Below are 12381 nucleotides of genomic sequence, written 5' to 3' on the forward strand. Positions count from 1 at the left end.
CGAGGTGGGGGTTGGGCTTAAGCCGTTTATATCTTGATCCAGGACACACTTTCGTCTCACATTGGTGTACATTATTCCCCGAGGCGTGTACATTCCTTCGTGCATGGGTGCGTGATCAGCTCATGAGAGACTCGGGCTGATAAGTCAGTTGTTTGTACATCTTGCATCAGCCGGATTTCTTCCTTCCAGGATGCTCTCAGGGTGCGGTCCCGGATACAGGCGCCATCTTTACTGGACAATATCTATTTACTGGGCTGAGTTATATAACACTCGGAATAACGGATAAACATATATTCACATAATCTCTTCTACCTTCACAATCCCCCCTTGAATCTATATTTATTCGTTCCCTCCCTAGGGGATACAAGCTGTCCTACGATGCGGGGAATGGGGAAAGGATTTCTTCACTTGACTACTGGCACAACACATCTCTAACAGATATTCATACCTTCCATCAAGACTGTAAACATCGTAGGAGTCTCTTTCCCCAGAAACTTGGTTCTTATAATAAAGAATTATGCATAATATATTTCTGCTTTGGGGGGCTTCGGGTAGGCATATCCGGCTTAGCTTTAGTTTGCAAAAATGATTCCAGATCACTTCCTGTACTCATCATCGTTTCTGCTCCGACTACTTTATACATTAGTTTCCGATAAAGAGGAAAGACACAGCAAAGCACAAGGATAGCAAAGACAAATAAACATAACAAAATCAATCCAATAGTCGTGAGAATTGACTTCCAGCCTCCAGCCCAATCTGCCAGCCAGTTGGCCCAGCTGGTATCCACCCCTGAATTCCTCTTAACTTCTGCCGCTAGATCCCTGATCTGGTTGAGTGCTTTGACCGTCTTTCCATCTATAACAGAGTTTTCTGGGATAAACGTGCAACATTCTTCTCCAAACATTGAACATACCCCCCCTTTTTCTGCTAAAAGCATATCCAAGGCCATTCGATTCTGAAGAGTCATTCGGGTATTTGGCCCTAGTTCCTCAATTATACCTTGGAAAGCGTCCCTGCTATAATTTATAAACCTTTGTTGGTTATAATACAGATAATTTATCCAGTCAACGTTTTTATTGATTTGGACCTGGGGAAAAATGGATGCTAATCCTGCTAGAATTTGGTCTTGGGCCTTAAATGCATCAGGGACCCCCCTTGGAACCCCTATTGCATCTATATATACATAATTACCACCTGGTAGAGTTGTTTCAATACTCCTTTTTGACCTTAGCAGAGAGAGAGGTTTCCCGGATAGATACTGTATTTCCGGTTCCCATGGGAGCACTCTAAAAGGCATAACTACCTTAACCAATGCACACTGTCCTTGCCACATTGGGGGTAGAATATTTCGGAGCCTACCATTACCACACAACCAATATATATCCAGCAGATGTAGAGTGTGGTTTTGTAGTTTGTCTGAAAGCACCGAGGAATTAGAGACACAGAATCCAGGAGCAAATCTCCCTAGTTTGACTCCGGAATTACTGGTGGCTATGAAACAAGTATAGTTTCCGTCATGAATAAATACCTCTCTTGGGGGCTTTACACTAGTCCTTTGAGACACTAGAGGCATTAACTTAGGGCAGTTGGTAGCATTCTCACCTGTCAGGACAGTAATTAGACATTTTGTTTCATTTCCCGGGAGTATTAAAGGGACTGTGGCTAGATGGGCGTTTGCAGCTGCACAGGCTATGCAACTAATATTTTGCCCTGAACTTTTGACTGTATATTTTACCCATTCTATCCACAGATTTTTCCTGACATCGGTTCGGGTCTCTATTTGGAAAACATCTTCCCATGTCAAGCCCGGAATAGGTAATACCTCTTGGATTTGGTTATTCAGTTTGTCCTTACGGCTGGGTTGAGAAGTTGGTGATACTGGTCTACTGGCGATATCTTTTAACTCAATTTGCCCCATCTTGTTGTGGAGAGCACCTCTGTACATACCCAGCACATATTTTCCCATATCTCCTTCTGAGGGATTTTCCAATTGTAAATAGAAAGGCAAACAAACTGGTTGAGCATTATTCTCGCATTTGGTAGGATTCCAAGATCCCTTAGTAAGGGTTAACCGGGTAAGAAGAGATTTTCCATTCTTATCTTTCTTATTTAACCCTCCCTTTGGCCTATATGCCCAATCATCTCCGGTGTTCCATCCTACATTTGACCAAGAGGAACACCATTCGTTTTCCGGCTGAGTGACGCAAAGATATAACATAGCCTGCATATTTATGTACCTTGATTCATAGATATAGTTTGTTGTTCCACACTCCGCTATTTTACAGAAATCAGTTGTGAATGTCTGGAGGGGCATGGAGGTGTTTACCCAGAAAGTGATTGGGGCGGCTTCAGCAGTAATAATTAGCGTAATAATAAAAAGGATATGCATCATGGAGCTTCAATGGGAGACTTTTTGCAGTGAGAAGCGTGGATCCAGGGTCCTTTCCCTTCAAGTTTCACTGCCGTAGGTGTGATCAGCAGAACTCGATATGGACCTTCAAATCTGGGCTCCAAACAATCGGGTCTCACGTGTTTCTTCAGATACACGCTATCCCCAGGTTGGAAGGGGTGTACCGTGTCTCCTGTGGACTCTGGAAGAGAAGCAGATACTACAGAACGAGAGTTAGACAATTCTCGAGCAAGCGAAATCACAAATTGTACTACTTTATCTTGACCCTTTTGTAATTCCTGACTATCTATCTCTGGTATTCTGGGAGGGGACCCAAATAGGACTTCATATGGGGTAAGCCCATGTTTGGCCTGGGGCGTGTGTCTGACATGATATAACGCTATAGGCAATAGATCTGGCCAGGGGAGGGGGTGATCTTGACTCATTTTAAGTAGTTTGGTTTTCAGTGTGCCGTTCATCCTTTCCACCTTTCCCGAACTTTGTGGGTGATAGGGAGTGTGGAGTCCTTGATGAGATCCCAACATAAACCATAGTTCCCCAAAAATAGAGGCTGTGAACGCCGGTCCTTGGTCACTTTCGATCACTTCAGGTATACCAAACCTGCATGCTATTTCGATAAGCATTTTCTTCGCTGTCACCTTTGCCGTCATATTCTTGACTGGGTAAGCTTCGGGCCATCCTGAAAACATATCCACTACTACCAATACATACTCGTATCCCCCGGCCGGGGGCATGTGAATATGGTCCACTTGGATTCTCTGCCATGGGTAGTCGGGTTTGGCTAAATGCTGGGTCGGTACGGTCTGTGTGCTGCTGGGATTACAGGTTTGACAAACCTGACAGGCTCGGTTGTATGCGGCCAATGTGGTACTGATCCCAGGAGCATAGTAGAACTTCCTTACATATGCGAGGGCTTGATTCTTTCCTCGGTGTGTGGCTCCATGTGCCCATGTTGCTACGGCTGGATACATTCTTCTTGGAAGACAGTATACATTATCCTTTTTCCACAGACCAGTTTTCTTTTCCACGGTCGCCCCATCTTTCCTCCACTGCTTCTTTTCTTCTGATAATACTTTTGCCTGTTCCTGTTGTAGTTTAACAACTGGAGGTCGTGCTGTATTAATTTCGGGAAACTCTTCAGCCTCGATTTGTGCCTCTGTTTCCTCCCGTTGTTTCTTTTCTTGTGCCCGCGTGCTTACCATTGCTACTTCCATGTCTTCCATGGCTAGCCATCTCTCTGACACAGATCCCAAGGCAGCTTGTTTGGCGGCTTGGTCAGCTAATTGATTTCCTCTTGTTTCCGTGCTGTCCACTTTTCCATGTGCCTTGACCTTGAGAACCGCTACCTGGATAGGTAGTCCCATAGCATGCATAAGTCCTTGGATAAGGGTGGCATGCTTCACCGGTGTTCCTGAGGAGGTTATGAATCCTCTATTTCTCCAGATAGTACCAAAATCATGGGCAATGCCAAAAGCATATCGTGAGTCTGTTCTTATATTCACCCTTTTTCCTTCTGCCATCTCCAATGCTGTTTGTAACGCAATCAATTCCGCTTCCTGGGCTGACCTGCTTGGTGGCAATGCTTCAGCGTAGAGAATCTCTTTCTCCGTGGTGACGGCAAAACCGGTACGGAATCTGCCGTTGTCATCGGCATACCTTGAGCCATCCGTCCAGAGTTCCAGATCAGCCCCTGGAATCGCAGTAGTAGACATATTCTGTGGTTCTGACGTGTCTTGCTGTAAAGTGAGTAAACAGTCATGGGGGGACACTGGTGGACTAGAAGTGTTTAATTCTTCCATTGGTTCCTCTCCCCCCTTTGGGATATGTGGCAGAAGAGTTGCTGGGTTGATAGTGGTACATCGTTGAAAAGAAACATAAGACGGAAGAAGCAATGAGCACTGAAGTCTTAAATGACGTTGATGCGAGAGATGTCGGGGTAATGTCAGCGAGAGAACAGCAGCCAAGTCATGTGGAGCTTGAATAATAACATCATGTCCGAGAGTGATATCCGCCACTTTATCCAGCAGTACTTGTGCAGAATGGGCAGCTTTGAGACAACTCGGAGAAGTACGTGCAACCGGATCCAGTCTGCAGGAGTAGTACCCGACAGGGCGCTGTTTCTCCCGATGGGACTGCGTAAGCACTCCCGAAGCATGGCCGTCTCGCTCGGACACATATAGATTGAATGGCTTGGTGTAGTCTGGAAGGCCCAATGCTGGTGCACTTGAAATAGCCTCCTTCAGGAGATTGAAACAGTGTCGATATACTTGATAGGCAACTGGGTCGGCCACATCGTCTTCCTTGGGACCAGTTTTCAGCGCATCATACAGCGGTTGCATAAGCCTGGAAGCGTCAGGTATCCACTGTCTACAGTAGGTGATAAGTCCAAGGAATGATTGCAGTTGACTGATGGAGGATGGATACGAGACAGATACAATAGCTTGTTTCCTTTCATCTGTCAGATGTCGGATTCCTTGTGATATACAATGTCCCAGAAAAACAACTTTAGGGAGACACCACTGGAGTTTTGACTTGGAGACTTTGCATTGGATAGAGGACAGATGTTGCAGCAGAGAGATAGAGAGTGATTCCATCTGTTGGCCGTCAATCGGGCCACATAGCAGAAGGTCATCAACATACTGGAGTAGCGTAGCTTCAGGGTGAGCTAACACCCATGGTGAAAGAGAGAGTTTCAAAGCTTGGGAAAACTGGTTAGGGCTATTCTGGGCCCCTTGGGGTATTCTTGTCCATGTCAGTTGAGCTCCTTGGAAAGTAAAATAAAATAAAAATTGGGAGTCCTCATGAAGGGGAACACTGAAAAAAGCATTGGCCAGGTCTATAACTGTGAAGAGACTGGCCTCGGGAGGGACCCCGCTGAGAAGAGTATTTGGATTGGGGACAACAGGGGTTTCCAATATGGTTGCTGCATTGACAGCACGCAGATCTTGCACCAATCGATATTTATCAGGTTGACCTTTGACACTTTTCTTCTTGACAGGAAACAGAGGAGTATTGCAAGGTGAAGTGCAATACCTGAGCACCCCTTTCTCCAAATATGCATGAATTTGTATCTTCAAACTGGCTTCCTGTGCAGCTTTGAGAGGGTATTGCGGGATTCTTGGGTAAGGGACTCCAGATTTCATCTGTACAACCACTGGGGGAACGGGAAGAAGCCCCACATCCTCAGGTCCTACAGACCATAAACTGGAAGGAACTTGAGATTCAATATGGCTAGGAGAACCAGTGTTTGGGTTGGATTGTTCCTGTAACAGCATCAGCGGTAAAGCTCGGATGATGCAGATATCGGGGGGGGTGTCTCCCCCTTCCGGGCGATGGAGAATAAGTTGCATGCCGCACTCATCATATAGAATATTTGCCCTTAGTCTTTGTAAAATATCGGACCCTAATAGATTTAGAGGGCAGGTGTTCGATACCAGAAATCTAGCAGCGACTTCTGAGAACGGTCCGAGAGGTACAGGAACAGTAAGGCGGCTGTTTTGCGGCTTTCCCTCTACCCCCATTGATGTCATCCAATCATCGGAAAGTTCTATAGTGGGGGGAAGCAATTTTTTGGATATAACAGACGTGGACGCCCCTGAGTCCACCAGGAAATCCATAGGGACCTCTGCTACTGTGAGAGTGACTTTCCCACAAACAGCAGTTTGCCCCACTGCTGCCATGGCGGTCCCAGGTTGTCCCCCCTTTCAGGACCGGGGTGGAGGTCCCTCAGGTAGTTGGTCTGGTCTGGGCTTCCTGCATTCTCTCCTGACATGTCCAACTATTCCACAGTTCCAGCAAGTTGGTCCGCCTTGGCTGCGGCCTCCTCCGTTTTGTCTCCTGTCTTGCCGAGGCCCATTATTTGGGTAGTATCCTTGTTGGGGGGTGGGTTGTGGATAGAAAGGTGCGTAGGCCGGGGCAGGGGCAGGGTAGGGGTATGGCTGTGGGTAAGGAGGGAAAGGAGGGGGCGGGTATGGATTATTACTGGGTGGTTGGAAAGGGGCGGGGGCGGACGGTGGAGGGAAAGGAGCAGGTGCGGGAGGCGAGGTAGTAAGAGATGGACATAAAACCGCATCTGTGCATTCATTTTCTTGCATCATTAGAGCAAGTGCTTTCTTTTTTCCTTTGTCTTTCAGTTCCTTTGCGTGTGACCGGGCAAACCCTTTAGCTACTAATATAGCGTCTTGTAATGTTCCCCCAATACAATCTGGGCGTATTGACATAATTTTGTCTTTCAGCTGTTCATTGAGTCCATCTACGAAAGCCTTAGTCAGGATCATACGGTGAGCCTTGGCTTGAGTGGCAAAGCCAAGATCTTCGAACAGTATTCTGATCCTGGAGCCGTATTGTTCCACTGATTCATCCGTTTGTTGTGTGATCTCTTGGAGTGAGCCCTGTAACTCTGTGAGTGCTTCCTGGGCCCAGAGTTTGAGTTGTTGACAATAAGTGAGTCCCGAGGAGTATGTATCAATAGGTTGTGACTGACTTTGGTCGAATGCCGGGGCCATTAGTGGCAGGAAACTGTCGGTGCATTTAATCTCCGTGAGAGATTGTAGATCCTGCCAGGTGCATCCGTAGGTTTTCTGTATCTGGCACATTCGTCTGTAGAACGGCATAGGTTGTTTCTCCGGGTCAGGTAGACCAGACACCAGAGTGGAAACTTGTGTAGGGGTGAACGTAACATACTGAAGACCAAGCTTGGGGACATTACGCGGTGTGTTGTCTGTCATAGCGGTGTGTTGACCCTCCGCAGACTGTTCTGGCTTTATTCCTGATTTCCCCTGGGCATGGTACATCTGGGGGTGATGGGGAATTGCCGAGGGCACAATCTCGTGAGGTGGGCTTCCAGAGTTCATAGCTGCCAGAAGTGCCGGCATTCGTTCCGGTTTGTCGGTAACTACCCTGACTTCGGTGAGCTGTGTTTCCTGTGTGGTTATAAAATCTCGTATAGTGGCTATAATTATGTCCACCGCCGGTTCTAATGGGTATCTAAATAATCCAGTGGACACCAAAGGGAAAGCCACGGAAATAATTCCGCGCTGAACACAGGCCGGTTCTGATAAATGCCTTAAGGTGTTCCATATAACAGACCTTAATTGGGATCCACATAACTCAGGGAAATCGGGGTCATATTGGGGGCCCACTGCATGTATTATCCGACCTACAGGTAAGTTGCCGGGCCCGGTAATTGCGATTTCTCCCGTTGGTATGGGGCCCGCATTAGCAATAATCGTGTTGCAATCTCGCTGAACTGAGGGCCCTGCTGCTTGAGAAATAATTCTGGCCAACCCACCCTTATGTTGTAGGTTCGTGTTGGCAGGGTTGACAATTACATCTACTACTGCCGTGGTTATGTCCCCAATTCCTACACTGATAGTGACTTGAGTGCCTTGTGGGGTGCGATATGGCTTAAAGAGAGCCGGGAACCATTGTTCTAAGGCCAAGGCCTGGGGATTAATCGGCCGTGGTTTCGGGGCAATCGGGGGTTTGGGGAAGGGCGGGGCCTTCGGCGTGGAGGTCGGTGGGCACATTGGTCGGGAAGCAAGTGGGGGTGCGGGTGGAATTGGGTCATCGAATTCCGCCTCATTTGAGGATTCGGGTCCTTCCTTCGGATCTATCGCGTGTCGGCGTGAATTCATTAAAGCTTGAGCTTCCGGGGTCTCGAGGAGTTCCCGAAGGCCAAACACAGGGAAAAGCACTTGTAGGGCGGACATAACCTCCTGCGTTCCACTGCCAATAGGGCCTTGCGTGCCAGCAGGCTTAAGGCCTTGCGTGCCACCATACCCTTTTCCTGTATCCGGGCCTTGGTAAAAGGAACCGGAAGGGGTGAGGATAGGATATAGAGGGGCGGGAGGGGGCGTCTGGGCGGGAGAGGAAGGGGCGGACTTCTCGGATGAGATGGGCGGTGGGCCGGGACGGGGCACACCACAATTATAGCAGAAACTCCGCCATTCTGGATTTTGCATACCACAATGGTGACAGACCCACCCCTTTGGACTAGGGCGGGCGCCATCTTGGTATGGCGGCGGATAAGGGGTTTCCTCAGCTTTAACAGGCTTCATATATCCATATAGGGGATCAGTATTTTCTGCTCCACCCTCCCCCCGTACTTCTTCATAACCTTCATCACACAATTTTCCCGCTACCCGGAGATGAGCCTGTGCTACCTCTAAAAGACCTTTGTCTTCCAGCGTTCCCCGGGATTCGGTTATCATTTTAGACCATATGCTGGGTTGTAATCTTCCCGTAGGCGGGACTCCAGCCAGTTTATATAGATTAGTAGCATGTTTGGTATATTTCTTTCCTTCTCGAGTGCGGACTAAATCTAGTGCTGTCTGTGCCCCTGTGGGCAACACATGTTTTTTCTTAAATAAGTGCAACATCTCTGAATTCTCTGTTCGTCCCACTAATATCTCGTGGCCGGTCCTGTGTCACCGTCTCGAGGGAACCACTGTTTGGTTACCGCCCTCAGACGTTGGGTCCCTGACCCCAGACACCCGGTACCGGAGACAGAGTACTACTTCACCCGAGGGAACCACTATCAGGTTACCGCCCCCAGATCATCAGTGCCTGTCCTGTTCCCTCTGTACTGGGCTGACAGCCTGCACTTTCATTCAGGGATTTTGCAATTACTATTCAGAAAATCAATCAGACAACCCGCAATCTATTTCCCATTAATACCCACTCGGTGTCTTAAGTTCCCAACACTAATGCATTAATACACCTACATATACGACCTCCAGTCAGCCGACAAAAATCCCTCTCAACTTCGGGCTCCCACTTGCGGCACTGACTAGCATATATAACATGTAAACATTCGTACAATTTAGCAACTTATAGGTGACCACAAGCAACTGAAGAGTATGATATTTTTAACAGTTCTAAACAGAGCGCGACTCTAAAGATCACACCGTTGTATCACATCAACGTGAGTGAAAGACCTAAACAGATTATACTACCTAGGCAGCAACCCACCGACTTATCATAGGCAAGATAACACACAAATTGTATGCAAGAGCTTACCTTGACAATGAGGGTGATCAGTCCTCGGTTCGGTGTGTCACGGTCTCTGCAGCAAAATCAGCGACAGGTCAGTCTCTCGTGGTGAGCCGGAGTCACGCTGCTCCCCCCTTTCACGTTGGGCGCCAAATAATGAGGTCGTGAATCTCACTATATCAGGGTCTCTCTCTCTCTTCAGTCACTTGCTCCAAATTCAATCATGCATGCGCTAGCTCACTAAGAAAGACTCTGACACAAGGTTCAGCTTCAATCTCAGTACATGCGTTATCTCCGGGGGTAACACAGGAACTGCTTTATTGTTCAGCACACACATTTTATATATCACACAATGGGGCGAGGTGGGGGTTGGGCTTAAGCCGTTTATATCTTGATCCAGGACACACTTTCGTCTCACATTGGTGTACATTATTCCCCGAGGCGTGTACATTCCTTCGTGCATGGGTGCGTGATCAGCTCATGAGAGACTCGGGCTGATAAGTCAGTTGTTTGTACATCTTGCATCAGCCGGATTTCTTCCTTCCAGGATGCTCTCAGGGTGCGGTCCCGGATACAGGCGCCATCTTTACTGGACAATATCTATTTACTGGGCTGAGTTATATAACACTCGGAATAACGGATAAACATATATTCACATAATCTCTTCTACCTTCACAACTAATGCCCGTGAGGACAAGGGTACAGTGAGAGTTGGGGACTCCACGCAACTTCAAAACAAAATTACGAAGTTTGAGCCACCTAACAAAGCACTAGCCAAACCTACAGCTGCCCAACAGGCAACAAACAGAGGTAGGAGTGCAGAATCAAAGCCAGAAGAATCCTTAGCTGAGGAAGCTGAAAAAATAGGACGTTCTCTGGAAAAGGAGGTGGAGGTGCAACTCCGTCCCAAAGAAGCTGAACTGGCGACTCCGTGGTGTGGAGACACTGCAGAAAGACCGCTTCAAGAGCAGAAAACTCTAAGGGCTAGTCCTAACTGCTCTACAACTGTTGCCATACACTTTGTCTACAAAAAGAGGAGTGCCCGACGCAACAGAAATCTCATGACTGCGCACGCGATAAAAAGACTTTACGTGGAAAAAGTCCTCCTCGAGCGACTGAGAAGTGCTGATCTCAAGCACCTTCGGGAGGAGACAAAAATAAACTGGAGAAAGGGCTCCAATCCCAGCGGGACAGAGGGTTCTCTTCCTCCATCCACTCTCATCCAAGTCACAGAAAGATCTCGAATGAGAGTGGAAGGATGGGCTTTGGCCGTGGTAAGCCCGAGCTTCCCACAAACAGGGGAGGTATATAACAGGGGACTTATCCCTGTTCACAAATGTGCCTCTAATCCAGCAGTGTGGTGGTTAACTACTGGTAGCAAATTAACTAACACCACCTGTCTGATTAGAGGTGGTAGGAAAAGCCTGCCTTTGAGACAGGAATTAACTCCTTAGCTGTGACTGAGAGCTGAACTTGGGAGAGAGAGCAGAGATTGTCTTTGACTCTTACAACAGTCTTGAGCCCTGCCAGAAGAAACAGCAGAGCTGCTTACAAGACACAGGGAAAACTTCTGAACCTGAATGCTGATACACCCTGAGGGAAGGGAGCTGATCCAGAGAAGATTTTCCCTCCAAGGAACAGATAAGACTTTCATTATTAAGAGACTGCTTATATCTGCTTATTTCATGCTATATGTTTTGGGGCTGCGAGACATGCTTGACTTAGGGAGTTGTGAATTAATTGCATGGTATTTTCACTAGAAATACTCCCAAGTGAAAAGAAGCTTTGTTCCCCCCCTGTGTTTGGATGATTTCCTGATGAAAAAGGAAAAGGCACAATAAAGCCTATTATAATTTCACCTTATAAAAGCCTCCAATTGTGTACCTCTGTGAACGTCCGTCTACAGTCCCGATCATAATTTCTTTCTATAAAACGGTTTTCTAATAGGCCTGCTTGTTCTCTAAATACACTGTCGTCTGTGCAATTACGCCTAATGCGTCTGAATTGGCCCGACGGGATGTTTGACAGCCACCGTCGGTCGTGGCAACTGCTATTCAGAAGGTAATTATTGCAGTCTACTTCTTTAAAATAAGTCTTTGTTTTAATCTGACCACCCTCAATATAAATTGTGAGGTCGAGGAAATCTATCGTAGACTGGCTCCACTGGGATATGAATATAAGGTTCTGATCATTATGATTAATGTAATCAATGAAAAGGTTTAGACTCTCTTCGCCAGCTTGCCAGATGAAAAAAACATCGTCGATTTATCTCCGCCAGAGGACCAAGCTTGCGCCAAACTCGTTGGGGGACCAGATGGTATTGTCCTCCCAAACACTCATAAACAGATTAGCATAACTGGGCGCAAACTTGGTACCCATGGCGGTGCCGTGGCGCTGAAGATAAAAACTGCCATTAAAGTTAAAAACATTGTGTTCGAGAATAAAAGTGATACTATCAAGTAAAAAACTGGCCTGTTCTTGTGTCATATTCTTGTCTTGATTTAAAATTGTAAAAATAGCCTTGCGTTCCTTGGTATGATCGATGGATGTGTATAGCGACGCTTCATCACACGTTACTAGAATGAAGTTGGGTTGCCACTCAATGGAGGTGAGCATGTTAAGGACATCTGTGGTATCTCTAAGGTAGGATCTCCCAGTCACGACATACTTTTGAAGGAAGGTGTCAATGTATTCGGACAAGTTGGACGTGAGAGATCCTATCCCAGAGATTATGGGTCTTCCTGGTGGTGCTGTGATACTTTTATGTATTTTTGGCAAAAAATAGAAAACTGCCATCACTGGAAATTTGTTATTAATGTAATCATATTCTTTATTGTTTTACCATGATTCAATAGTGCTGATAATTCTTCTCTAAAAATTTTGGTGGGGTCAGTACTAAGTTTTTCGTATGTAATGGCATCTGATAGTATCCTCCCTGCCTCGTTGAGGTAGTACTCTCCATCCATTACTACTACTCC

At 46.9% G+C, this 12381-nt stretch overlaps 1 long non-coding RNA gene across 1 annotated transcript; it reads right to left on the minus strand.

The window, feature by feature from the left end:
* Positions 1-200: 200 nt before the first annotated feature.
* LOC142483700 (uncharacterized) lies at positions 201-10076 on the minus strand. Its single transcript, XR_012797421.1, has 2 exons — positions 9431-10076; positions 201-2609 (listed from the first exon to the last, which is right to left on the minus strand). It is a non-coding gene; the product is annotated as an uncharacterized LOC142483700 (long non-coding RNA).
* Positions 10077-12381: the final 2305 nt, after the last annotated feature.

The sequence above is a fragment of the Ascaphus truei genome, unplaced genomic scaffold, assembly GCF_040206685.1.
Source record: "Ascaphus truei isolate aAscTru1 unplaced genomic scaffold, aAscTru1.hap1 HAP1_SCAFFOLD_358, whole genome shotgun sequence".
In the NCBI taxonomy this organism is placed as follows: domain Eukaryota; kingdom Metazoa; phylum Chordata; class Amphibia; order Anura; family Ascaphidae; genus Ascaphus; species Ascaphus truei.